This window comes from Nicotiana sylvestris, chromosome 6, assembly GCF_000393655.2.
Source record: "Nicotiana sylvestris chromosome 6, ASM39365v2, whole genome shotgun sequence".
NCBI classification, from domain to species: Eukaryota; Viridiplantae; Streptophyta; class Magnoliopsida; order Solanales; family Solanaceae; genus Nicotiana; species Nicotiana sylvestris.
In genome coordinates, this window is record NC_091062.1 from 6293231 (window position 1) to 6319298 (window position 26068).

At 38.7% G+C, this 26068-nt stretch overlaps 1 pseudogene; it reads right to left on the bottom strand.

The window, feature by feature from the left end:
• The window catches only part of LOC104229112 (beta-amyrin synthase-like), a 55218-nt pseudogene extending 40954 nt beyond the window's left edge, over window positions 1-14264 (bottom strand).
• Between the last annotated feature and the right edge of the window lie 11804 nt (window positions 14265-26068).

Sequence of the window (26068 nt, forward strand, 5' to 3'; positions counted from 1 at the left end):
TATATATTATAAAATAGTATTCAATACATAATTTTAAATATATACAAAATAGAGCTGAAGTTTCCCAGTAACAACATAAAAACCAGTTACAACATGTAATGACCCGAATTTTCGTTCTAAGAATTAGCATTTTCGTTCAGCGGCTTAAGACCTTGAGAAGCTTCGTAATATGCATCATGACCCACATATATGGTCTAGTTTGGTTTTCGTAAGATTCAGAGTTAAATTTAAAAATAATAAAAAAACAAATCTTATTTTTGAAGCTCAAATGGAAAGAGTTGACCGAAGAGTTGACTTTTGAGAAAACGACCCCAAATTGGAATTCTAATGATGTCAATAGCTTCGTATAGTGATTTCGGACTTAGACGTATGTCCGAAATTGGATTTGGAAGTCCATAGGACAATTCGGCGCGTTTTGGCGAAGTAAGAAAGTTGAAGTGTTCTAATTATATTATTTTATGTGTGAAAGAGGTCTATTACTATGATGGATAACAATTGGATATGATAGCAAGTGTACGAGATGTACTACAAGGTATATGGGGTCTAAGGAAAGTCCTAAGTCTAAGCCAAGTTGGGAAAATTTTATAATAGACTAAAGTTGCAAATGAGTACGCATAAGACCTCACTTTGGACGGGCATATATATATATATATATATATATATATATATATATATATATATATATATATATATATATATATATATATATATATATATATATATATATAAGAGAGTTGTGTGATGCTCAACCTATCAAATTAAAGCTCTACGAGTCTAGTTTCCAGAACATCAAACTGTATGTCATTTGGAGGTGCATACAGAAAGTTATGACTATTTTACCGGACATGTGTCATATGTGCGCCCAGGTGCGCAATCGCGCATATTCGAACGTTTCTGCCTGTGATCGCGGCCTGAGCGCGACCGCGCTCGTACAAAATCGCTATAATACCCCTGTACAGTGTATAAACCAAAGGGGTCCAAAATTTCTTCCATTTTTGGTCATTCAAGCTCGGATTTGGGCGATTTCAAAGGGGTTTTTTCACGATTTCGACTTTGGTAAGTGTTCTATATCTGGAAGTGATTACATTTCATGAATCTATATCAATATTCATCATTTATTTCGGATTTGGATGAAAGAAATTGTGGTTTTTGTAAAACATTTCAAAAATTAGGATTTGAAGGTCCATTTGACATCGGAATTCAATAATTTTTGTATTGTTGAACTCTTATCGGAATGGGTTGTCGGATTTTACGAGTTTCGTCGGATTCCGATACGTGGTCCCTAGGGCAATTTTTGAGCTAAATTTTGGATTTTAATCCGGAAAATTTGTAAATTCATATAGAATTAGTTCCTACGATTCGTGTTGAGTATTTTGAATTGTTTATGACTAGATTTGAGGATTTCGGGCACGAATTCGCGAGGCAAAGGCTTATTGGAAATTTTGAATTGGTTGTAAAGCGAGGTAAGTATTTGGTCTAACCTTATCTTGAGGGATTAGGAGTTGTGTCCTATTTTCTATGTGTTAATTGTTGAGTACGACGTATAGTCATGGTGACGAGTATCTATACGTTGGTGTCAAGCATACCCGTGAGTCTTATACTATGATTAATGTGATTCTGTTTCGTATTGTTATGCTCTATATGATAATTTCTATTGAGGAATATAACTTGTAGAAGTATTATGGTTAATTGTTGAACATGGTAGAGCGCTGGCTCAAGTTGAGAATTGAGAATTGAATTGTTGAACATTATAGAGCATTGGCTCAAATTAAGAATTGAATTGTTGAACATGGTAGAGTTGCTCAAGTTAAGAATAGAATTGTTGAACATTATAGAGCATTGGCTCAAGTTGTGAATCGAATTGTGAAGTAAATGTGAAAAAAGAAGAGGTTGATGATATTATCTCCCTTGCCGGGACGTTATTATTCATGATATTGTTTCCTTTGCCGGGGTTTTATTGTGATATTTTTTATTTTCCCATGCCCAAATTGCTTTGTGATTGTTGCTTGGGTGAGGAAGAGTGATAAAGCACGAAGGGTGATGCCGTGCACATTTATATTATTCATATGGTGAGGAAAGAGTGATAAAGCACGAAGGGTGATGCCGTGCCGCACAATGTACAATTCTGTGCCAATTACATTGATTTTACAATGAGGATGAGAGTAAAAGCACGAAGGGTGATGCCGTGTAGTTTATATCGATTCTTATGGTGAGGACGAGAGTAAAAGTACGAAGGGTGATGTCGTTCACTTGTCCTTGATTTTTCCTGATTCTAATTGAGTTATGTTGTCCTTTACGTTTATTTACTGATTCTCTGTTGTTACTTGATTATATTTCGATGTTATAGATTCCCTTACCCTATTTGCCTTGTGTTTGTTGCTTGGGTGAGGAAGAGTGTAAAGCACGAAGGGTTATGTCGTGTATTGTTTTGGTGAGAGTGTTAAAGCACGAAGGGTGATTCCGTGTATTGTTTTTGTAAGAGAGTGTTAAAGCACGAAGGGAGATGCCGTGCACTTTCTGTTTGTTGTGTTTACTTGTTATTAACAATTTAAGTGTATTAACTATTTAGATCCCTTTACTGTTGTGATCCTTTGTGTTGGAATCCATAGTGTTTACAATACTTCACCTTATTTTTTTATATGTTCAATACTTCAAATTTCAACAATTGTAACATTCTTTTAACTCAATTGATTTCTCAACTAAAGTTTCCTTAAACCGTTTGAGGTCGTACTTTACTTAAAAAGGAATTTCTACTATGTTATAATTTATTGATTTCTCGTATTAAAGGTAATGACTCATTCGATATTGTAATTTATTTGAAAAGGGTATTTTCTTTATCAAATAATTTCAAAAGAAAACTTCATCTTTTCTTGTTGATTTCCTAATTGGGTTGGAAGTTGTACTCTACTTTATGTTAAGTGAATGAGGCTCCTTAAACATTCTTGAATTGTATTGGGTTATGAAACCTATGAACTGAGTAACATGAGAATATTGTGCAATATGAGATAGAAATATGTGGGCACAAGGTGCCGGAGAAAATATTATGGTTTTATTTAATGGCACGTGAGTTGTCTGTGCGGTTGTGATATATATAAATATGGGCACGAGGTGCCATAAAAATATGAAAGTGGGCTGAGACCTATATTATTTATGATTATGAAATGCAGCATGACAAGGTGACTTTTACTCGAAAGAATTATATTCGAAAGATGCTTATTTGAAAAGCTTGATTAATTGATTGCACTTGTATTTATTATTTGTTGAGAAATATTTATGTTGTTCTTGTTGCCTGCTATTTATATCACTGGTTGATCATTGTTGCCACCATTGTTATCTGCTTCATATAATTTTTGTATTCTATATTGCATAGGTTTATTTGGTAGTCTGGTCCTAGACTCGTCACTACTTCGCCGAGGCTATGCTAGGCACTTACCAGCACATGGGGTCAGTTGTGCTGATACTACACTTCTGTACAATTTTTTGTACAGATCCAGGTATTTGATCGATAGTAGCTGTTTGTTGCGGTGGAGACTCAAAATAAACCTGCTGCAGTGTTCGCAGTCCTCGGAGTCAACTTCAATTGAGCTTATTTCCATATGTTCCCTTGTTTCGGAATAGTGATATATTTATGTTGTATGACTACTCCTAGAAAGGCTTATGACTTGTACTACCAATTTTGGAAATTGTATTTTGTTCAGAGTAATTTAATTTAAAGTTAGTAAATACCCATATTATTACAGTTAATGTTAGGCTTACCTAGTTTAGAGACTAGGTGCCATCACGACTTCTTTGGAGGAGTTTTTGGGTCGTGAAAAGTTGGTATCAGAGCTCTAGGTTAATAGGTGCTACAATTCATAAGCGAGTTTAGTAGAGTCTTGCGGATCGGTATGGAAACGTCTGTACTTATCTTCGAGAGGCTACAAAACTATTAGGATAACCTCAGTTCTTTCATTCCTTATCGTGCAATATTGATTCAGCTTGAAGCGTATATCTTATGTTCTTTTGCATCCACTCATGTATGGAATTGAGCACTATGCTAATGGTCTGTGATACTGTAAAGGGATTATAAGGGAGCCAAAGTTATTTGACTATTGTTACCACGTGTTGTCCAGAATCGGGGATGCGGAAGTATGGAGAGATCCTTCAGTTGTGCGCATGGGGATGCAACTGGTTTTGACATCTGGTTGATAAGTACAATCTTAAGAAGGTTTAGTTGGTTGCCTAATCATTGCATGTGGATGTAGAAAAAAAATAGTTGGTCGTATTAGAGATTATGTGTTTCGTATGGGATTTCTATTTAGCGAAGGGTACTTACTAGAAAGCCAAGACATTGGAGGAGGCGAGTTTAACCGTCACGAGGATGACATGCGCCAAATAAATGGCTTAAGGTATCTTATGACCGGTTTCGTACGAGCGATAAAGGCTAGTATTGTGAATTATCAGAATGTTTCATATGGCTTCGTGCTAAGTGAGGGGAGTTTACTATCAACGATCAAATTGTGGGGTCATGTGTTATGTCAATTTTGGCCTGAGATGTATTTATGTGGTATTGAAAGGTTTTCCAAAACTTGCATATGATTAAGAACTGAGATTTGAATGGGATGATGGTGGGACTTGAGATATTCCCGCGTCCTTAATAATTCTACATTTCTGTATCAGCGGGGTCATGGAAACATATTCAGTATACTCGTAGTGCTTAAGTTAATCACAACACTCGCGTGGGGCAGTCCTTTTTTAATGTACTACTGGCATGGAATTTCCTGCAATGGTTATTTAAGTTATCCGGTACGGACTCAGTATGAGTAGTCGAACTGCGGATGGGTTGTTATGAATATGGTGATACTAGGAACATCCTGAAAAATTGTCCTAGACTTGGGAGAAATGTGTTCCATCAGAGCACACATGCCACATACTCCATTACAGTTACTACTCTACATACACTACCAATTAGGGGTGGAGGAAAAGCGGGTAGATGACGCCTAAGAGGTGGAGGCCCGACCCATTAATATATTTGCTATGGCATAGCTGAGGTTGCTACACTAGATGGAGTCGTTACATGTACGAACTCGAGTTATCATAAATGAACAATTTCCTTAACTTGATTCGGTTATGAGTATCGAGGCAAGTCCTCCTAATAGGCTCTACTCATGAGTGAGCTTCGTAATCTTAAAATTTACTTATATGAATACTCCTATTGGGAGATTATATGGAGATAGTTATGTCTATCACTATGTATTAGTCACTAAAAATAGTTGTGATGTGATTTCAGGAAAATTGATTTAAATTGCGAATTTTATTCCCTATCGGTGTGAGGGTTCTTTATATGTTGTGATTTTGTTTAACGGAAATTATTTAGAAGAAGAAAGAAAGGAAATGGAAAATTTCAGTTGGCACAATGTGCATGTTACTTGTGGTACGGAGTTGAGGACGAGATCCTTGTATTTTTATATGAAGTGAGATATTTAAACCAGCTACAAGCTGTGGTAGATGTCATATAAGGACAAGGTCCTTGTGGTGAAAAATTTATGTGTTTAAATTCTCCCTTGTGAAATTAAAAAAATTTGTACTATAGTACTTATAGGGAGTCATGCCTATGAGGCTTATTTGAAAATTCTTGTATGAATATCTCTGTGCATAATTTGCCAAATTGTATTGTGGTTATTGAGTTTTAGCCTACGAGGTGAGTGCCCAGGTGGCGTTAATTGTGAATCATTAATTTGGATAATTAATTATGAGGTTTTCATACCTTGTTGTGAGTAAAGTGGAGGCTTAAAATGAGACTTTGTTAACATGAGGTTAATGGGCGATGTTGTAATAGATTATGAACGACTATTAAGACCAGAGATATGGCTATGGTCATACATAATATATGTTTCATGTCCAGATATCTTTATGATAATGTCACGCTTAGGGGTGGGCATCGGTCGGTTCAGTTCGGTTTTGAACATTATCGGTTTTGCCTATCGGTTATCCGTTTACAAATATCATAACCCGATAACAAAATCGATAAGATATTGGTTATCGGTTAATCGGTTATATATCGTTATCGGTTCGGTTATCGATTTACCCGGTAACATAAAACAACTAAAAAGATTTGCAATATATAAAACAAAGAAATCAAACTGCCAGAATGTGTAAACTGCCAACTTTTGTTGTTTTTTAACAAAAGCACGCTCCCACTTCTGTGCAGTATCTACTGATGTCTGGCGGAGAACTTGTGGTGAGTCTTGTGTCTTGACTCTTAGGGGCTGCGACGGAAACAAGAATGAGAACTGAGAGACAAACGACTGAAGAGTGAAGAGGGAATTAGGAAAATAAATAACCCTAGTATATACTTAAGGGTAAATTAGTAAATTACATCATTCTTATTGGGTTATCGGTTTTTACCCAATAACAAAAATGCAAACCGAGCCCGAATCGATAACCCAATAAAAAAAATTAACCCGTTACCGAACCGTTAACCCAATAACCCAATACCGATAACCCAATAAAGAATTACGGTTCGGGTTATCGGTTTTACCCGATATATGCCCACCCCTAGTCACGCTTGTAATAGGGAGATTTGTGTTATTGATATATACATTGTGGTGCTTTGTTGGGTTGTGGATGTGTTGTTAGGAGTTGTTTTGGTGTTACTCTAACAGGTGGATAGGCCCAATTACAGGGGAGATTCTGCCGAAATTTCTGAAAAATTTGAGAGTTAGAAAAATTTGGGACATTAAGATATGCGAAAAAAAAAGTTACACTATATCTTTGAGGGAGGACTCTACTTCTTATTTGAGGATGAATGACCCTAAGTGGGGGAGGATGTAACAACAGTTAAGCGCTATTAAAAAGTTGATGCGTGTGTCGGCACGAGTTGCTATAGCCAGGTGAGACTAATATCGTGTGATGATGTGAAAATCGGACCTTTTAAAAATGATCGAAGTGCAAGAAATTTGGTCTTAAAGTTTAAAAGAAAAAAAATATGGAGGAAAGAAATAATCTCAATTGAGATGGTATTGTCGTACATATTTTGAATGCGGTAATGTGGGATCAACCGCGAGTATTGGTGTAAAAGTAAAATCATCAAGTTGGTAACCTCCGAATAATTCTTAGTACGTTCGAGGACGAACGTTTGTTTAAGAGGTGGAGAATGTAATGACCCGAATTTTCGTTCTAAGAATTAGCATTTCCATTCAATGGCTAAGACCTTGATAAGCTTTGTAATATGCATCATGACCCGCATGTATGGTCGAGTTTGGTTTTCGTAAGATTTGGAGTTAAATTTAAAAATAATAATAAAAACAAATCTTATTTTTGAAGCTCAAATGGAAAGAGTTGAACGGAGAGTTGACTTTTGAGCAAACAACCCCAAATTGGAATTCTAATGATGTCAATAGCTTTGTATGGTGATTTCGGACTTAGACGTGTGTCCGAAATTGGATTTGGAAGTCCATAGGACAATTCGGCGCGTTTTGGCGAAGTAAGAAAGTTGACGTGTTCTAATTATATTATTTTATATGTGGAAGAGGTCTATTACTATGATGGATACTAATTGGATATTATAGCAAGTGTACGAGGTGTACTACAAGGTATATGGGGTCTAAGGAAAGTCCTAAGTCTAAGCCAAGTTGGGAAAATTTCATAATAGACTAAAGTTGCAAATGAGTACGCACAAGACCTCACTTTGGACGGGCATATCTATATATATATATATAAGAATTTTTGTGATGCACAACCTATCAAATTAAAGCTCTACGAGTCTAGTTTCCATAATATCAAACCGTATGTCATTTGGAGGTGTATACAGAAAGTTATGACCATTTTACCGGACATGTGTCATATGCGCACCCAGGTGCGCGATCGCGCTTATTCGAAAGTTTCTGCCTGTGAGCGCGGCCTGAGTGTGACCGCGCTCGTAAAAAAAATGCTATAATGCCCCTGGATAGTGTATAAACCGAAGGGGTCCAAAATTTCTTCCATTTTTGGTCATTCAAGCTCGGATTTGGGCAATTTCAAAGATGTTATTTCACGATTTAGACTTGGGTAAGTGTTCTATATCCGGAAGTGATTACATTTCATGAATCTATATCAATATTCATTGTTTATTTCGGATTTGGATGAAAGAAATTGTGGTTTTTGTAAAACTTTTCAAAAATAAAAATTTAGGATTTGAAGGTCCATTTGACATCGGAATTTGATAATATTTGTATGATTGAACTCGTATCGGAATGGTTGTCAAACTTTACGAGTTTCGTCGGATTCCGATATGTGGGCCCCACGGGCAATTTTTGAGCTAAATTTTGGATTTTAATCCGAAAAATTTGTAAATTCATATATAATTAGTTCCTACGATTCGTGTTGAGTATTTTGAATTGTTTATGACTAGATTTGAGGATTTCGGGCACGAATTCGCGAGGCAAAGGCCTATTGGAAATTTTGAATTGGTTGCAAAGCGACGTAAGTGTTTGGTCTATCCTTAGCTTGAGGGATTAGGAGTTGTGTCTTATTTTATATGTGTTAATTATTGAGTACGACGTATAGGCATGGTGACGAGTATCTATACGTTGGTGTCAAGCATGCCCGTGAGTCTTATACTATGATTAATGTGATTCCGTTTTGTATTGTTATGCTCTATATGATAATTTCTATTGAGGAATATAACTTGTGGAAGTATTATGGTTAATTGTTGAACATGGTAGAGCGTTGGCTCAAGTTGAGAATTGAGAATTGAATTGTTGAACATTGTAGAGCATTGGCTCAAATTAAGAATTGAATTGTTGAACATGGTAGAGCATTTGCTCAAGTTAAGAATATAATTGTTGAACATTATAGAGCATTGGCTCAAGTTGTGAATCGAGTTGTGAAGTAAATGTGAAAAAGAGAAGAGGTTGATGATATTATCTCCCTTGTCAGGACGTTATTATTCATGATATTGTTTCCCTTACCGGGGTTTTATTGTGATATTTTTTATTTTCCCTTGCCCAAATTGCTTTGTAATTGTTGCTTGGGTGAGGAAGAGTGATAAAGCACGAAGGGTGATGCCGTGCACATTTATATTATTCATATGGTGAGAAAAGAGTGATAAAGCACGAATGGTGATCCCGTGCGCATTTATATTATTCATATGGTGAGAAAAGAGTGATAAAGCACGAAGAGTGATGTCGTGCCGCACGATGTACAATTCTGTGCCAATTACATTGATTTTACAGTAAGGATAAGAGTAAAAGCACGAAGGGTGATGCCGTGTAGTTTATATCGATTCTTATGGTGAGGACGAGAGTAAAAGTACGAAGGGTGATATCGTGCACTTGTCCTTGATTATTCCTGATTCTAATTGAGTTATGTTGTCCTTTACGTTTATTTACTGATTCTCTATTGTTACTTGATTTTATTTCGATGTTATAGATTCTCTTACCCTATTTGCCTTGTGTTTGTTGCTTGGGTGAGGAAGAGTGTAAATCACGAAGGGTTATGCCATGTATTGTTTTGGTGAGAGTGTTAAAGCATGAAGGGTGATGCCGTGTATTATTTTGTGAGAGAGTGTTAAAGCACGAAGGGTGATGTCGTGCACTTTCTGTTTGTTGTGTTTACTTGTTATTAACAATTCAAGTGTATTAACTGTTTAGATCCCTTTACTGTTGTGATCCTTTGTGTTGGAATCCATAGTGTTTACAATACTTCGCCTTATTTTTTTATATGTTCAATACTTCAAATTTCAACAATTGTTACATTTTTTTAACTCAATTGATTTCTCAACTAAAGTTTCCTTAAACCGTTTGAGGTCGTACTTTACTTAAAAAGGAATTTCTACTATGTTTTGATTTATTGATTTCTCGTATTAAAGATAATGACTCATTCGATATTGTAATTTAATTGAAAAGGGTATTTTCTTTATCAAATGATTTCAAAAGAAAACTTCATCTTTTCTTGTTGATTTCCTAATTGGGTTGGAAGTTGTACTCTACTTTATGTTAAGTGAATGAGGCTCCTTGAACATTCTTGAATTGTATGGTCGAGTAATATGCATCATGACCCGCATGTATGATCAAGTTTGGTTTTCGTAAGATTCGGAGTTAAATTTAAAAATAATAATAATAAAAATTTTATTTTTGAAGCTCAAATAGAAAGAGTTGACCGAAGAGTTGACTTTTGAGCAAATGACCTCAAATTGGAATTCTAATGATGTCAATAGCTTCGTATGGTGATTTCGGACTTAGACGTGTGTCCGAAATTGGATTTGGAAGTCCATAGGACAATTCGGCGCGTATTGGCGAAGTAAGAAAGTTGACGTGTTCTAATTATATTATTTTATATGTGGAAGAGGTCTATTACTATGATGGATACCAATTGGATATGATAGCAGGTGTACGAGGTATACTACAAGGTATATGGGGTCTAAGGAAAGTCCTAAGTCTAAGCCAAGTTGGGAAAATTTCATAATAGACTAAAGTTGCAAATGAGTCACGGGCATATCTACATATATATATAAGGAGTTGTGTGATGCACAACATATCAAATTAAAGCTCTACGAGTCTAGTTTTCAGAACATCAAACCGTACGTTATTTGGAGGTGTATACAGAAAGTTATGACCATTTTACCGGACATGTATCATATGCGCGCCCAGGTGCGCGACCGCGCATATTCGAAAGTTTCTGCCTGTGAGCGCTGCCTGAGCGCAACTGCGTTCGTAAAAAATCGCTATAATACCCCTGGACAGTGTATAAACCGAAGGGGTCCAAAATTTCTTCCATTTTTGGTCATTCAAGATTGGATTTGGGCGATTTCAAAGGGGTTTTTCATGATTTCGACTTGGGTAAGTGTTCTATATCCGGAAGTGATTACATTTCATGGATCTATATCAATCATTGTTTATTTCTGATTTGGATGAAAGAAATTGTGGTTTTTGTAAACCTTTTCAAAAATGAAAATTTAGGATTTGAAGGTCCATTTGACATCGGAATTCGATAATTTTTATATGGTTGAACTCGTGTCAGAATGGTTGTCGGATTTTACGAGTTTTGTCGGATTCCGATACGTGGGCCCCACGAGCAATTTTTTAGCTAAATTTCGGATTTTAATCTGGAAAATTTGTAAATTCATATAGAATTAGTTCCTACGATTCGTGTTGAGTATTTTGAATTGTTTATAACTGGATTGAGGATTTCGGGCACGAATTCGCGAAGCAAAGGCTTATTGGAAATTTTGAATTGGTTGCAAAGCGAGGCAAGTGTTTGGTCTAACCTTAGTTTGAAGGATTAGGAGTTGTGTCCTATTTTCTATGTGTTAATTGTTGAGTACGACGTATAGGCATGGTGACGAGTATCTATATGTTGGTTCAAGCATGCCCGTGAGTCTTATACTATGATTAATGTGATTCCGTTTTGTATTGTTTATGCTCTATATGATAATTTCTATTGAGGAATATAACTTGTGGAAGTATTATGGTTAATTGTTGAACATGGTAGAGCGTTGACTCAAGTTGACAATTGAGAATTGAATTGTTGAACATTGTAGAGAATTGGCTCAAATTAAGAATTGAATTGTTGAACATGGTAGAGCATTTGCTCAAGTTAAGAATAGAATTGTTGAACATTATAGAGCATTGACTCAAGTTGTGAATCGAGTTGTGAAGTAAATGTGAAAAAAAGGAGAGGTTGATGATATTATCTCCCTTGCCAGGACGTTATTATTCATGATATTGTTTCCCTTGCCGGGGTTTTATTGTGATATTTTTTATTTTCCCTTGCCCAAATTGCTTTGTGATTGTTACTTGGGTGAGGAAGAGTGATAAAGCACGAAGGGTGATTCCGTGCACATTTATATTATTCATATGGTGAGGAAAGAGTGATAAAGCACGAAGGGTGATGCCGTGCACATTTATATTATTCATATGATGAGGAAAGGGTGATAAAGCACGAAGGGTGATGCCGTGCCGCACGATGTACAATTCTGTGCCAATTACATTGATTTTACAGTGAGGATGAGACTAAAAGCACGAAGGGTGATGCCGTGTAGTTTGTATCGATTCTTATGGTGAGGACAAGAGTAAAAGTACGAAGGGTGATGCCGTGCACTTGTCCTTGATTTTTTCTGATTCTAATTGAGTTATGTTGTCCTTTACGTTTATTTACTGATTCTCTGTTGTTACTTAATTTTATTTCGATGTTATAGATTCTCTTATCCTATTTGCCTTGTGTTTGTTGCTTGGGTGAGGAAGAGTGTAAATCACGAAGGGTTATACCGTGTATTGTTTTGGTGAGAGTGTTAAAGCATGAAGGGTGATGCCGTGTATTATTTTTGTGAGAGAGTGTTAAAGCACGAAGGGTGATGCCTTGCACTTTCTGTTTGTTGTGTTTACTTGTTATTAACAATTCAAGCGTATTAACTGTTTAGATCCCTTTACTGTTGTGATCCTTTGTGTTGGAATCCATAGTGTTTACAATACTTCGCCTTATTTTTTTTATATGTTCAATACTTCAAATTTCAACAATTGTTACATTTTTTTAACTCAATTGATTTCTCAACTAAAGTTTCCTTAAACCGTTTGAGGGCATACTTTACTTAAAAAGGAATTTCTACTATATTTTGATTTATTGATTTCTCGTATTAAAGGTAATGACTCATTCGATATTGTAATTTAATTGAAAATGGTATTTTCTTTATCAAATGATATCAAAAAAAAACTTCATCTTTTCTTGTTGATTTCCTAATTGGATTGGAAGTTGTACTATACTTTATGTTAAGTGAATGAGGATCCTTGAACATTCTTGAATTGTATTGGGTTATGGAACCTATAAACTGAGTAACATGAGAATATTGTTGTGCAATGTGAGACAGAAATATGTGGGCACATGGTGCCGAGGAAAATATTATGGTTTTATTTAATGGCACGTGAGTTGTCCGTGTGGTTGTGATATATATAAATATGGGCACGAGGTGCCATAAAAATATGAAAGTGAGTTGAGACCTATATTATTTATGATTATGAAATGAGGCGTCACAAGGTGACCTTTACTCGAAAGAATTATATTCGAAAGATGCTTATTTGAAAAGCTTGATTAATTGATTGCACTTGTATTTATTATTTGTTGAGAAATATTTATGTTGTTCTTGTTGCCTGCTATTTATATCACTGGTTGATCATTGTTGCTACCATTGTTATCTGCTTCATATTATTTTTGTACGCTATATTACACAGGTTTATTTGGTAGTCTGGTCCTAGCCTCGTCACTACTTCGCCGAGGTTAGGCTAGACACTTACCAGCACATGGGGTCGGTTGTGTTGATACTATACTGCTGTATATTTTTGTGTACAGATCTAGGTATTTGATCGATAGTAGCTGTTCGTTGCGGTGGAGACTCAAGGTAAACCTGCTGTAGCGTTCGCAGTCCTCGGAGTCACCTTCAGTTGAGCTTATTTCCATATGTTCCCTTGTTTCGTAACAATGATGTATTTATGTTGTATGACTACTCCTAGAAAGACTTATGACTTGTACTACAAGTTTTGAAAATTGTATTTTGTTCAGAGTAATTTAATTTAAAGTTAGTAAATACCCATATTATTACAGTAAATGTTAGGCTTACCTAGTTTAGAGACTAGGTGCCATCACGACTTCTTTGGAGGGATTTTTGGATCGTGACACAACACAAAAAACTTCAGCTCTAGAGCTGAAGTTTTCCCGTTACAATACAAAAACTTCAGCTCTAGAGCAAGCAAGAGGACGACCATCCCGTATGCCATATTTGATTTTCCTTTGCCTTTTTAAATATTAATTTTTCTCTTGTCTTCCTATAAATCTGAAGTTTTTCTGCTTCGACGTTATTTTCTTTATTGAACTGGATGAAACAGTAATCCATTAGTAATGACTAATACATGAATCGGTATGCGAGGATTATTTAATATTTTGTTTGATATATTACAGATTGTATATATTATAAATTAGTATACAATACATAATTTTAAGATTTAAACAAAATATTACAACATAAAAACTTCAGCTTTAGAGATGAAGTTTCCCAGTTACAACACAAAAACTTCAGCTCTAGAGCTGAACTTGAGACTCGGCTACTAGAATGCTGAAGTTTTGCGTGATTGCCTTTGCTACTTCAGCCCAGTGTGCTGAAGTTATGCGAAAAAATGGGTACGCTTGCAATTTTTTTTGCAAAGCGAATACAAGTTAAAATATGACACAAAAAGCGGGTATAGATGCAAATGCCCCTTGTTTGTGCTGTACAAATATGGCCCATCTTGCCCTTGTGCAATCTTCAATTTCCACATTCTTCATTTCTTCTTCTAACCTTCTACCTTACTGAGAAAAAACATATAATTAAGAATATGTCAAGACATCATCTTACACCATTAAAATTTACAGTCTAGTAGTATCAGTAAGAATCTCACACATCATGTAAGTGATAGTTCGAATTAAGAATATGTCAAGACAATATCTTACACCACCAAAATTTATAATCTTGTAGTATAGGTGAGAATCTCGCACGATATTGGTGTGAGTTAAACTTTCATGCCATTGTAGACGGCAAAGAATGATCAGTTAAACACGAAAAACATATGTATATGTAGATTGAATATTAGTTTTCATACATATGTATTAAATTTTGATCACGTTTATTGAAATTTTTGGCTTCGCTAGTACTGTTATTGTCCCGTTTCCACTTCCTTTTCCACGATCTCTTATGTAATGGAAAAAAATAAAAAAATTTAAAGGATCGTACTAACCCATGCACCACACCTTTCCATCAAACCATTTGTAATAGGATGTCATGAAAAAGGCTCTAAATGTCTCAATTATATTTCATGTCAAGTGAAAATGAAGTGATCAAAAAAATGCATGGTAAAAAAAAAGAGAACAAAAAAGGAGAGAGATATTATGCAAAAGGGAAAGATTTCAACAAAGACTCACCAAATCTTTATTTTGTTTGGGGGGGGGGTGGATTTGGCAAGAAAGCAATACAAAATGGACTATATAGTTTTGTAGGTTGAAAGAGAAGAAATTATGATTTGTGGGGGAAAATGAGTGATATATGCAAGTATTTATATGTCACGACCCGAAATTCCTACCCTCGGGAATCGTGATGGCGCCTACTCATAGAAGCTAGGCAAGCCATAACTTGAAATCATTAACTATTTCGTTTTAATACATGTTTAACCAATTAAATTAACAATGAATAAGCACTTAAATGACAACGGAAAATATACTTTAGCGGAAGTCTTAAATAAATATGAAACCAAAATATCTAGAAAACCAATACATGTCTCTATCCAGAACCTGGTGTCACATCATCCACGGACTACTAAGAATACTACATACATCAGTTTGAAAGAAAAATGATACTGTTTGTCTCGAGTACATGAGATAACAGAATACAAGATAGGATAGAGGAGACGTCGGGCCTGCGGACGTCTGCAAGGCTACCGCGGTGTCTCGGTGGACTGAAGGCTGGCTCCCGAGCTAATGTTGCTGCTCAAACGCTGCTCCGGTATCTGCACATAGGTGCAAGGTGTAGCATCAGTACAACCGACCCCATGTGCTGGTAAGTGTCTGGCCTAACCCCGGCGAGGTAGTGATGAGGCGAGGACCAGACTCCAGATAAACCTGTGCAGTTATATAATATACAGCGAAAAGGAAATACAAGAAATAACCAGTCAATATGGGTAGGGGAAACATGTTGTGGGGGAGATAACAGTCCGAATGGAAAACATCAAGTAAGGAAAGAAACAACATAACTAGAATACCAACAAGAATCAGAAAATTAGCAATTTGCACGGCATCACCCTTCGTGCTTTTACTCTCGTTCTCACCCAAACAATTTTATAATATAAGTGTGCACGACATCACCCTTCGTGCTTTTACTTTCGTCCACACCAAATCAATCATATAATAACGATATGCATAGCATCACCTTTCATGCTTTTACTCTCTTTCCTCACCATATACTCAATAAAAATCGGTACGGAATGGTACATCATACTGCACGGCATCACCCTTCGTGCTTTACACTCTTTCCTCACAATAGCAAACAATGCACGGCATCACCCTTCGTGCTTTAACACTTTTCCTCACCCAAACAACAATCACAAGCAAAGGGGCAAGGGTATAAACAAAATAGTAATAGAGATCCCGGCAAGGGAACAACAGTTAAACAATTAAATCCCGGCAAGGGAACAATAATTAAACAATTAAATCCCGGCAAGGGAACAACAAATAAATCAACAATAGCTCGGCAATGGTGACATCATAATGATCTCTTCTCTTTCTCAATTTTACTTCACAATTCACTTCACAACTCGAGCCAATGCTCTAGAGGTTCGATTATCACTTATACTTTCACAATTCACTATACAATTTGAGCCAATGCTCTTCAATGTTCATAGGTCACAATTATTTCCACAAACTTTATACAACAACTAGAAATCTTCACCGAGGCATGAATAATACAACGAAATCATGAAAAATCACAATATAAGATTCACGGTCATGCATGACACCAACGTATAGATACTCGTCACCATGCATATACATCGTACTCGACAAGAAGCAAATAGCAAATAGGACACAACTTGTCACGACCCAATTCCCGAACTCGGTCGTGATGGCGCCTCTCGTGAAGACAAGGCCAGCCAGACCAAAACAGAACACCTCTTTTAAACAGTTAAATATCATAAACAGTTCTAAAGCATGATATAATATCCATAATTTGTGGGAATAATGATAACAACAGTAAAAGTCATCCCAACACAGCCCAAACTGGGGTGTCACAAGTCATGAGCAACTAAGAGAAATCCTGATACAGTCTACTAATCACTAAACCCGATACAATAGTTCTAAGAACATGAAAATGATAAGATAAGTGAGGCACGGGGGCTGCGGACGCCAACAACTACCTCGTAGTCTCCAAAAACACTGCCTGGACTGGGAGGATCAGCACTCAGGAGCAGACTCTGCGATGCCTAAATCTGCACACACGGTACAGGGAGTAATGTGAGTACTACGACCTAGTGAGTAATAATCATAAATAATGGCTGAAAGTAAGAAAACACGTAATGGCACAAGCAGTTCTATATCAAGCAGTAAAACACTTAAAGCAGTAGATCAGTGAAGAAGTCAAATGGAATCCCTTTAAACCAAGTAAAACAGGTAATTTAGCAGGTAATTAACAAGTAGAAATCTGCCCCTCGGGCACAATATCAATCACTCATAACAGTATCAGCTCCTCGGGCTCACTCTCATCACTTAGTGCTCATTCTCAACTCTCGACCCATATATCTCTCATAATAATAGAAATCAGAATAATCGTTGCGGCGTGTAGCCCGATCCGTACATCGCTGCGGCGTGCAGCCTGATCCATATAGATAGTCGACTGCGCTCACTGGGGGTGTGCAGACTCTGGAGGGACTCCTACAGCCCAAGCGCTATATTGTTGCGGCGTGCAGCCCGAACCATATAAGTATTGTTGCGGCGTGCAACCCGATCCATATAAGTATTGCTGCGGCGTGCTGCCTGATCCATAACATATATAATATCCTCACCATTGGGTTCTCAACCCCTCTCAGTCATTAACCTCACAGCCTCTCGGGAACAATAATAGATGATAGGGATCTCAGCCCACAAATTCCTCTCATTTAGGAATAGTATGATAAAACCGGCTCGAATCGTTTAAAACAAATAGAAATATGACCGAGGATATGATTTTTAACAAGTATAGTGAGGAAAATCAGTCAAAATCCCCGAAGGGTTCAAATAGTTGACACGAAGCCCAAATATGGCAATTAGTCCAAATCATGATGATAACAAAGAAGTTTTAGTCAAATACGCGGTAAAATCATCAGTGGGACGGACCAAGTATCAATCCCCAATAATAAAAGACCCAACGCTCATCATCCAGCGTGTGTCTCACTCAATATAGCACTACGATGTGCAATCCGGGGTTTCAAACCCTCAGGACATCATTTACAATCATTACTCACCTCGAACCGACTACAACTCTAGCTCGCGATGCCTTTGCCCCTCGGATCGGCCTCCACGCGCATCGAATCTATCCAAAATCAGAACAAATACGTCACAATATGCTAAGGAAAAAAAGCCCAAGCGAAAACAATCAAAAAATATCAAAAATCCCGAAATTAGCAAAAACCCGAGCCCCAGACCCACTTCTCGAAACTCATAAATTTTTACATCAACGGGTTCCTTATCCTCCCATGAGTTCATACATATCAAAAGTTCTCAAACCCGACCTCAAATGGTCCTTCAAATCCCAATTTAAAAGTTCAAAATTCCAAGCCCTAGTTCTTCCATTTTTAGCTTAGGTTCCATGAATTTCTAGGTTAATTTCACAATAGAATCACATTTTAGGTTCATAAATCTTACCTCCAATCACTTATCCTTGAATCCCTCTTTAATCACCTTCAAAAAGCTCCCAAAATGCTCAGCTATGGAGGAAAAATGGCTCAAAATTGCAGATGAAATAATTTATAAACTTTCTGCCCAGTTCTGACTTTCCTTCTTCACGAACGCGGTCAAACTCTCGTGTTCGCGATGCACAACTTATCTTGACCAGATTTTCCTTCTACGCTATCGCGACATAGGACTCGCGAACGTGATGCTTTGCCTAGGCGACCCTTTGCGAACGCGATGTCACACCTGCGAACGCGAAGCACAATTTCACTTCTAATCCCCTGACTCGAATCCTTTTATGTGAACGAAACAGTGCCCCTCGCGAACGCGATGCACCAAGCTCACTCCCCTTCGCGAACGCGTGGCCTGCCTCGCGAACGCGAAGGCCAATTTCACACCTTCCTCTGCTTACTCTTCGCGAACGCGAGGACCCTTATGCGATCGCGAAGAGATAAATTGCATCAACTGCTAAGATCAATTTTTCTACAACTTTCGAAACTCAAAAGTGGTTCGATTGACCACCCGAAACTCACCCGAGGCTCCCGGGACCTCAACCAAAAGCACCAACACATCCTAAAACCTCATTCAAACTAACTCCAATCATCAAAACACCTCAAACAACATAAAATTACCCAAAACTCATCGAATTCAAGCCTAAGTTCTTTCTAAAAACTTCCGAAATACGCTTTTGATCATAAACACAACCAAACCACGTCTGAATGACCTGAAATTTTGCACACACATCAAAAATGACATAACAAAGCTACAGAAACACTCGGAATTTGATTCCGACCCTCGGATCAAAATCTCACCTACCAACCGGAAATCGCCAAAATACTAATTTCGCCAATTCAAGCCTAATTCTACACCGGACCTCCAAAACCAATTCCAATCACACTCCTAAGTCATAAATCACCTCTCGAAGCTAACCGAACCATCGGAACTCACATCCGAGCTCTCTAACACATAAGTCAATATTTGGTTGACTTTTCTAACTTCAACCTTCTTAAAAGAGACGAAGTGTCTCATTTCTTACCAAATCCACCCACGCAAACTAATCAACTCAATCACATAAAATGCGGATAACGAAGCATAAAGAAGCAGAAATGGGGGTAATGGAGCGGTAACTCATGAGACGACTGGCCGGGTCGTCACATCCTCCCCAACTTAAACAAATGTTCGTCCTCAAACGAGTCAAGATACATACCTGAAACCTCAAATAGGTGAGGATATCTACTCCGCATCTCCCGCTCGGTCTCCTAGGTAGCCTCCTCCACGGGCCGACCTCTCCACTGCACTTTCACTGAAGCTATATCCTTTGACCTCAACTTCCGAACCTGACGACCCAAAATAGCTACTGGCTCCACATCATAGGTCAAATCATCATCCAACTGAACCGTGTTGAAGTCCAAAACATGATATGGATCTCCAATATACTTCCGGAGCATAGAAACATGAAATACCGGATGTACGCTAGACATGTTGGGTGGCAAAACAAGCTCATAAGCCACCTCCCCAATCCTCCAAAGCACCTCAAAAGGCCCAATGAATCACAGACTCAACTTTCCCTTCTTCCCAAATATCATAACACCCTTCATGGGAGAAACCTTCAGCAAGACCTTCTCACCAACCATGTAGGATACATCTCGAACCTTCCGGTCCGCATAACTCTTCTGACGCGATTGCGCTGTACGAAGACTCTCCTGAATCACCTTCACCTTCTCTAAGGCATCCTGAACCAAATCTATCCCCAATAGTCTAGCCTCACCGAGCTCGAACCAACCAACTGGAGATCTACACTGCCTCCCATACAAAGCCTCAAACAGAGCCATCTGAATACTTGATTGGTAGTTGTTGTTGTAGGCAAACTCTACAAGCAGTAGAAACTCATCCCATGAACCTCCAAAATCAATAACACAAGCATGCAACATGTCTTCCAATATCTGAATAGTACGCTCGGACTGCCCTTCCGTCTGAGGATGAAATGTTGTGCTCAACTCCACCTGAGTACCCAACTCTCTCTGTACAGCTCTCCAAAACTGGGAAGTAAACTAAGTACCCCGATCTGAAATAATAGAAACCAGAACACCATGCAGCCGAACAATCTCCCGAATGTATAACTCTGCTAACCGCTCTGAAGAATAGGTAGTACACACAGGAATGAAGTGCGCGGACTTGGTCAGCCAATCCACAATCACCCAAATAGAATCAAACTTCTTCAAAGTCCGTGGAAGTCTAACAACAAAGTACATAGTGATCCTTTCCCACTTCCACTCAGGAATAACCATCTGCTAAAGCAAGCCACCCGGTCTCTGATGCTCATATTTCACATGCTGACAATTGAGACACCGAGCTACAAATCCCTCAATATCTTTCTTCATTCTTCTCCACCAATAGTGCTGCCTCAAATCCTGATACATCTTCGTGACACCCGAATGAATGGAATACTGCGAGCTATGGGCCTCTTCCAGAATCAACTCCCGAAGCCTATCCACATTGGGCACACAAATCCGTCCTTGCATCCTCAACACCCCATCATCACCAATGGTCACATCTCCATCATCATCATGCTGAACTCTGTCTATAAGGACAAGTAAATGCGGATTATCATACTAGCACTCTCTGATGCGATCATATAAGGAAGACCGAGAAACCACACACGCTAACACCCGACTGGGCTCTAAAATATCCAACCTCACGAACCGATTGGCCAAGGCCTGAAAATCAACTGCAAGAGGTCTCTCCCCAACTGGAATGTATGCCAAACTCCCCATACTCACTGCCTTCCGGCTCAAAGCATCGGTCACCACATTGGCTTTTCCCGGATGGTACAATATGGTGATATCATAATCCTTAAGCAACTCTAACCATCTCCGCTGCCTCAAATTAAGATCCTTTTGCTTGAACAAATGTTGAAGACTGCGATGATCAGTGAATACCTCACAAGATACGTCATACAAGTAGTACCTCCAAATTTTCAATGCATGAACTATGGCAGTCAACACCAAATCATGAACATGGTAATTCTTCTCATGGGGCTTCAGCTGACGAGAAGCATAAGCAATAACTCTACCCTCCTACATCAATACACAATCAATCCCAACTTTTGAGGCATCACAATATACGGTATATGAACCTGAAGTTGATGGCAAAACCAATACTGGAGCTGTGGTCAAAGTTGTCTTGAGCTTCTAAAAGCTCTCCTCATACTCATCCGACCATACAAATGGAGCACCCTTCTGAGTCAACTTGGTCAAGGGCGATGCGATAGATGAGAATCCCTGAACAAACCGGCGATAATAGCCTGCCAACCCAAGAAAGCTACGAATCTCTATGGATGAGGACGGTTTAGGCCAATTCTAAACTGCCTCTATCTTCTTTGGATCTACCTGAATACACTTACTGGACACTATGTGTCCCAAGAAAGCCACTGAACTAACCCAAAATTCACACTTGGAGAACTTTGCTTAAAGCTTCTCCTCCCTCAGTCTCTACAATACAACCCTCAAATGCTCCGCGTGCTCCTCCTGACTATGAGAGTACACCAAAATATCATCAATGAATACTATAACTAACGAATCCAGATAAGGCCGAAATACACTGTTCATCAAATGCATGAATGTTGCTGGGGCATTGGTCAGCCCGAAAGACATGACAAGAAACTCATAATGACCATATCTGGTCATGAAAGCAGTCTTAAGAATATCTGAATCCCTGATCTGCAACTAGTGATAGTCCGAACGGAGATCAATCTTGGAGAACACTCTTGCTCCCTGAAGCTGGTCAAATAAATCATCAATGCGAGGCAAGGGATACTTGTTCTTAATTGTTACCTTGTTCAATTGCCTATAATCAATGCACATTCTCATTGTGCCATCCTTCTTCTTTACAAACAGAACCGGCGCACCCCAAGGTGACACGCTAGGACGAATGAACCCCTTATCTAAGAGTTCCTGAAGTTGCTCCTTCAATTCTTTCAACTCTGCTGGTGCCATACGAAACGACAGAATAGAAATAGGCTGAGTGCCTGATAAGTTAGGATTTTAACATGTTTTATGCCCCTACTTTCCTATGCTTTGATCATATATTGTTACAAAATAGTCCTAAAAGGCTCACAAGTTGTGCTTGATCGCAGGTTTGATGGACAAAGTGATGAAATATCAAAGATCGGCTCAAAAAAGAGTGAAACCTGCTCAAGTATCAAAGACCAAGAAATATTAAGAAAAGAAGGCCTAGTGTGGACCGCGCAAAGTGGAATGCGGCCGCACTAGGTAGTTTAGAGAGTTGGTGAATCAGGACTAGAAGAAGCGCGGCCGCGATACACATCTCGCGGTCCGCAGTAAAGGCTCCGCGGCCGCACTAATCTTTTGTGCGGTCCGCGGTCATGAGGTTCAGAGAGATTGAGTTTGCAAAGCTAGTGCCACGCAGCCCGCGGTCGTAGTTGTGCGGACCGCGCCAGCTCCCTCCGCGGCCGCGGTCCGTTCTATGCAGTCCGCGAAGTCAAAGTTCAGAGAAGCAAGAGTGAGCCCAGTGTGGCCGCGGTCCATTTAATGCGGTCCGCACTGACCCCGCAGGGGTATTTTTGTCCAATTTTTTCAGCCTAGTATAAATAGAATATATTACCGTTTTTTAGGTAATCAGATACATCGGTAGAGAGCTGCGCTCGTGAGAACGTATTTTGTAGCCATTTTTGGCACTTTTGCTTTACATTTACGATAAATTCTTGCAATTTAATTTTAGCAATTAATTAATATGCTTAGTTCTTCATCTATTTCTTCAATTTCTTTATCTAGCATGAGTAGCTAAACCCATTAGCTAGGGTTGTGGCTCAACTCTAGTATGGGTAATTGATGGGTGTTGCCATCTAGTGTTAGATTGACTATCGGTGTTTGCTATTTGGGTTGATTTTATATTTTAATCTAGAATTGGTGGTTGCAAACATTGATTCAAGCTTTGTGGGTTTAACTCTTCTTGAGAAAGAGAGTCTACAACCCCAAAATTGACTCAACAAGGAATTGGGATGGACTCATGAGGAATGATAGTCCCAATTAACGGGTTAAACTTCGAGAGAGTAATTACCCTATTTGAACCCTAATTGCTTGGTCTAATTTTCCTACCCATTTGGTCGAGAGAGTCAATTGGGCACAGTCACTTTCTCTACCGAGAGGTGTGAGAGTGGGTAAAATTATGCAACGGTTATAGCATAAGCCCCAATTATGTCAATCGAACCTTAGTAACATCTACCCATCAATTAGCCACCTAGGTAGTGTCACGAACCTAGTGCCCTTCTTCCCATTAGATACAACTTAGCAATATTCTCGTAGCATAATTTAGTGTTAATCAATAGTTTTACAAAAATAGTTATAATTTGAAACCCAAAAATGTTTGAAGTGACATTAGGAGTACAAACACATCTCTAGGATAGATAGACAATCCAACTCCACTACTATCTCCCTGAGGAATTCAATCCCGACCTTCATATCGGGTAAAAGCTATTGAGACCCGCTCTTCCTACCTTAGTGTAGCGTCGAGTTGGCAGTGATCACTTTTTGGCGCCGTTGCCGGGGAACTTACGGTGTTGACTATCTGTGTTTTGCTTCTCTTTCCTTCTTATTTATTAATTCTGTTTGTGTCAATCAATCAGGTACAAATGGCTCTTAGTGCAAATGACCCTCTCGGCAATGTGATAGCGGGAGAGGAGGTAGAGGATCTAGAACAAGATGAGGTCTTACCTCAAGTTCCACGGAGGGGCCGAAATGCTAATATAAATGCAAATGAGAACAACAATATTCCCGACCCTCCTCCGCAACCGCCAAGAGTGGCTCCCAGAGTTTTACCAAATCAAGGATACGCCAGTGCTATTGTGCCTCCCCGAATCTGGGCGGGGAACTTTCAAATCACAAATGCTATGTTGACCTTGCTCAAGCAAAGAGGGTATTTCACGGGTGCCTCCGATCAAAATGCCTACAAGCACTTGAAGGGGTTCGTGGATACATGCTGGGGTAGCAAGCAGAAAAATGTGTCCGAGGATGCGTTGAGATTGAGGCTTTTCCCGTTCTCTCTTCGGAGTAAAGCATTGGATTGGTTAGAAAGGCTCCCCAATCATTCTATTACAACATGGGATGAATTGGCGGACAAATTTATTGCCAAGTTCTTTTCTCCAAGTCATATGGCAGCTCTTCGGGATGAAATTCTAGCCTTCAAGCAAGAGCCAACGGAACCTTTGCACGAGATATGGGAAAGATATAGAACAATGGTGAAAGAGTGCCCTAATAACGACATGACCGAGGCTATGATTCAACAAACCTTTTATCGGGGTATCAACACCACTAATCAATGCATTGTGAACTAATTGGTTGGAGGAAACTTTATGAAACTTTCTTACCAAGAGGCATGTGATGTACTTGATGAAATAGCCGACACCTCTTTGGCATGGCAAAACCGAGAAAATGTGCCCCAAGGTGACCCTACGGTCATCCATTTGCACAAGGAATTGCACGATCATGGCCAAGCTATTGCCGAGCTTACAACAACTATGAATCAATTGGCAAAGGCACAATTGCAACAAGTCCAAAACCCACGCCAAGTCAATGCAATAAAAGGTATTTCTATGTTAAAAAGGAGGCAAAGAGGGCAACATCCTCAATGTAATTGTGAGAAATATGACAACAACAATGATGGTGGTAGTTATTCAAATGAGTGATATGATGACCAAAGCGAAGAGGTCCAATATGTCAATAACTACCAAGGGAATAGAGGCAACTCTTCGGATCAACAATGGAATCCTCAAGGAAATTGGGGCAATCAACAACAAGGCGGAGGTATTTGGAATAATAACAATCAAAACAACAATTGGGGTAATCAAAGAAACCGGGGAATTGGAATGGTAATAACAATAATTGGGGCAACAAAAACAATCATGAAGGGTGGAACAATAGCGAGAACCAAGGCAACCGGGGGCAAGGCTTTCAAAGACCACCAATGTACCAACAATCGAACAATCCACCGCCCTTTCCTTCTTAAGGTTTGAGTTCCTCCGGGAGTGATATGGGGAGAATTGAAAGTATGTTCGAGCAAATGATGAAAAAGAACCAAGATTCCGATGCCCAATTAGCTTCTCATAATACATCTATTCGGAACTTGGAGGTGCAGTTAGGCCAAATCTCTCAAGCGTTGAACACTCATCCTAAGGGTGCGCTACTGGGTTATACGGTAGTGAACCCGAAGGGTGGGAGTAATAATGATATGATTGCGGTTACAACAAGAAGTGGGAGAGGTGGTGATGTGAATGCCTCAAAGCAAAAGCAAATTATGGAAGAAGATGTTGAATTGCGGGATGATGATGTACCTTTGATTGTTGATGATGTGGTTAATCAAAATGTGAACAATGATCTGCGGATTGATATTGATGATGAAGCCGAGGTAGAGACTCAAGATACTGTGAACCCATCTAGGGAACACGTGATTGACATGCCCGAGCCGGTTGTACAAAGGACAAGACACCTTTGCCTAGGCCACCTCCACCTTATCCTCAATGGTTCGCAAAGCAAAAGAGTGACAATCAATTCAAAAAGTTCATTGACATAATGAAGAGCCTCACGATCTGTTACAACCCATATCCACATGTGTTAGTTCATGCCATATATTAGTTAACATAAATCCAAGAAGGAAT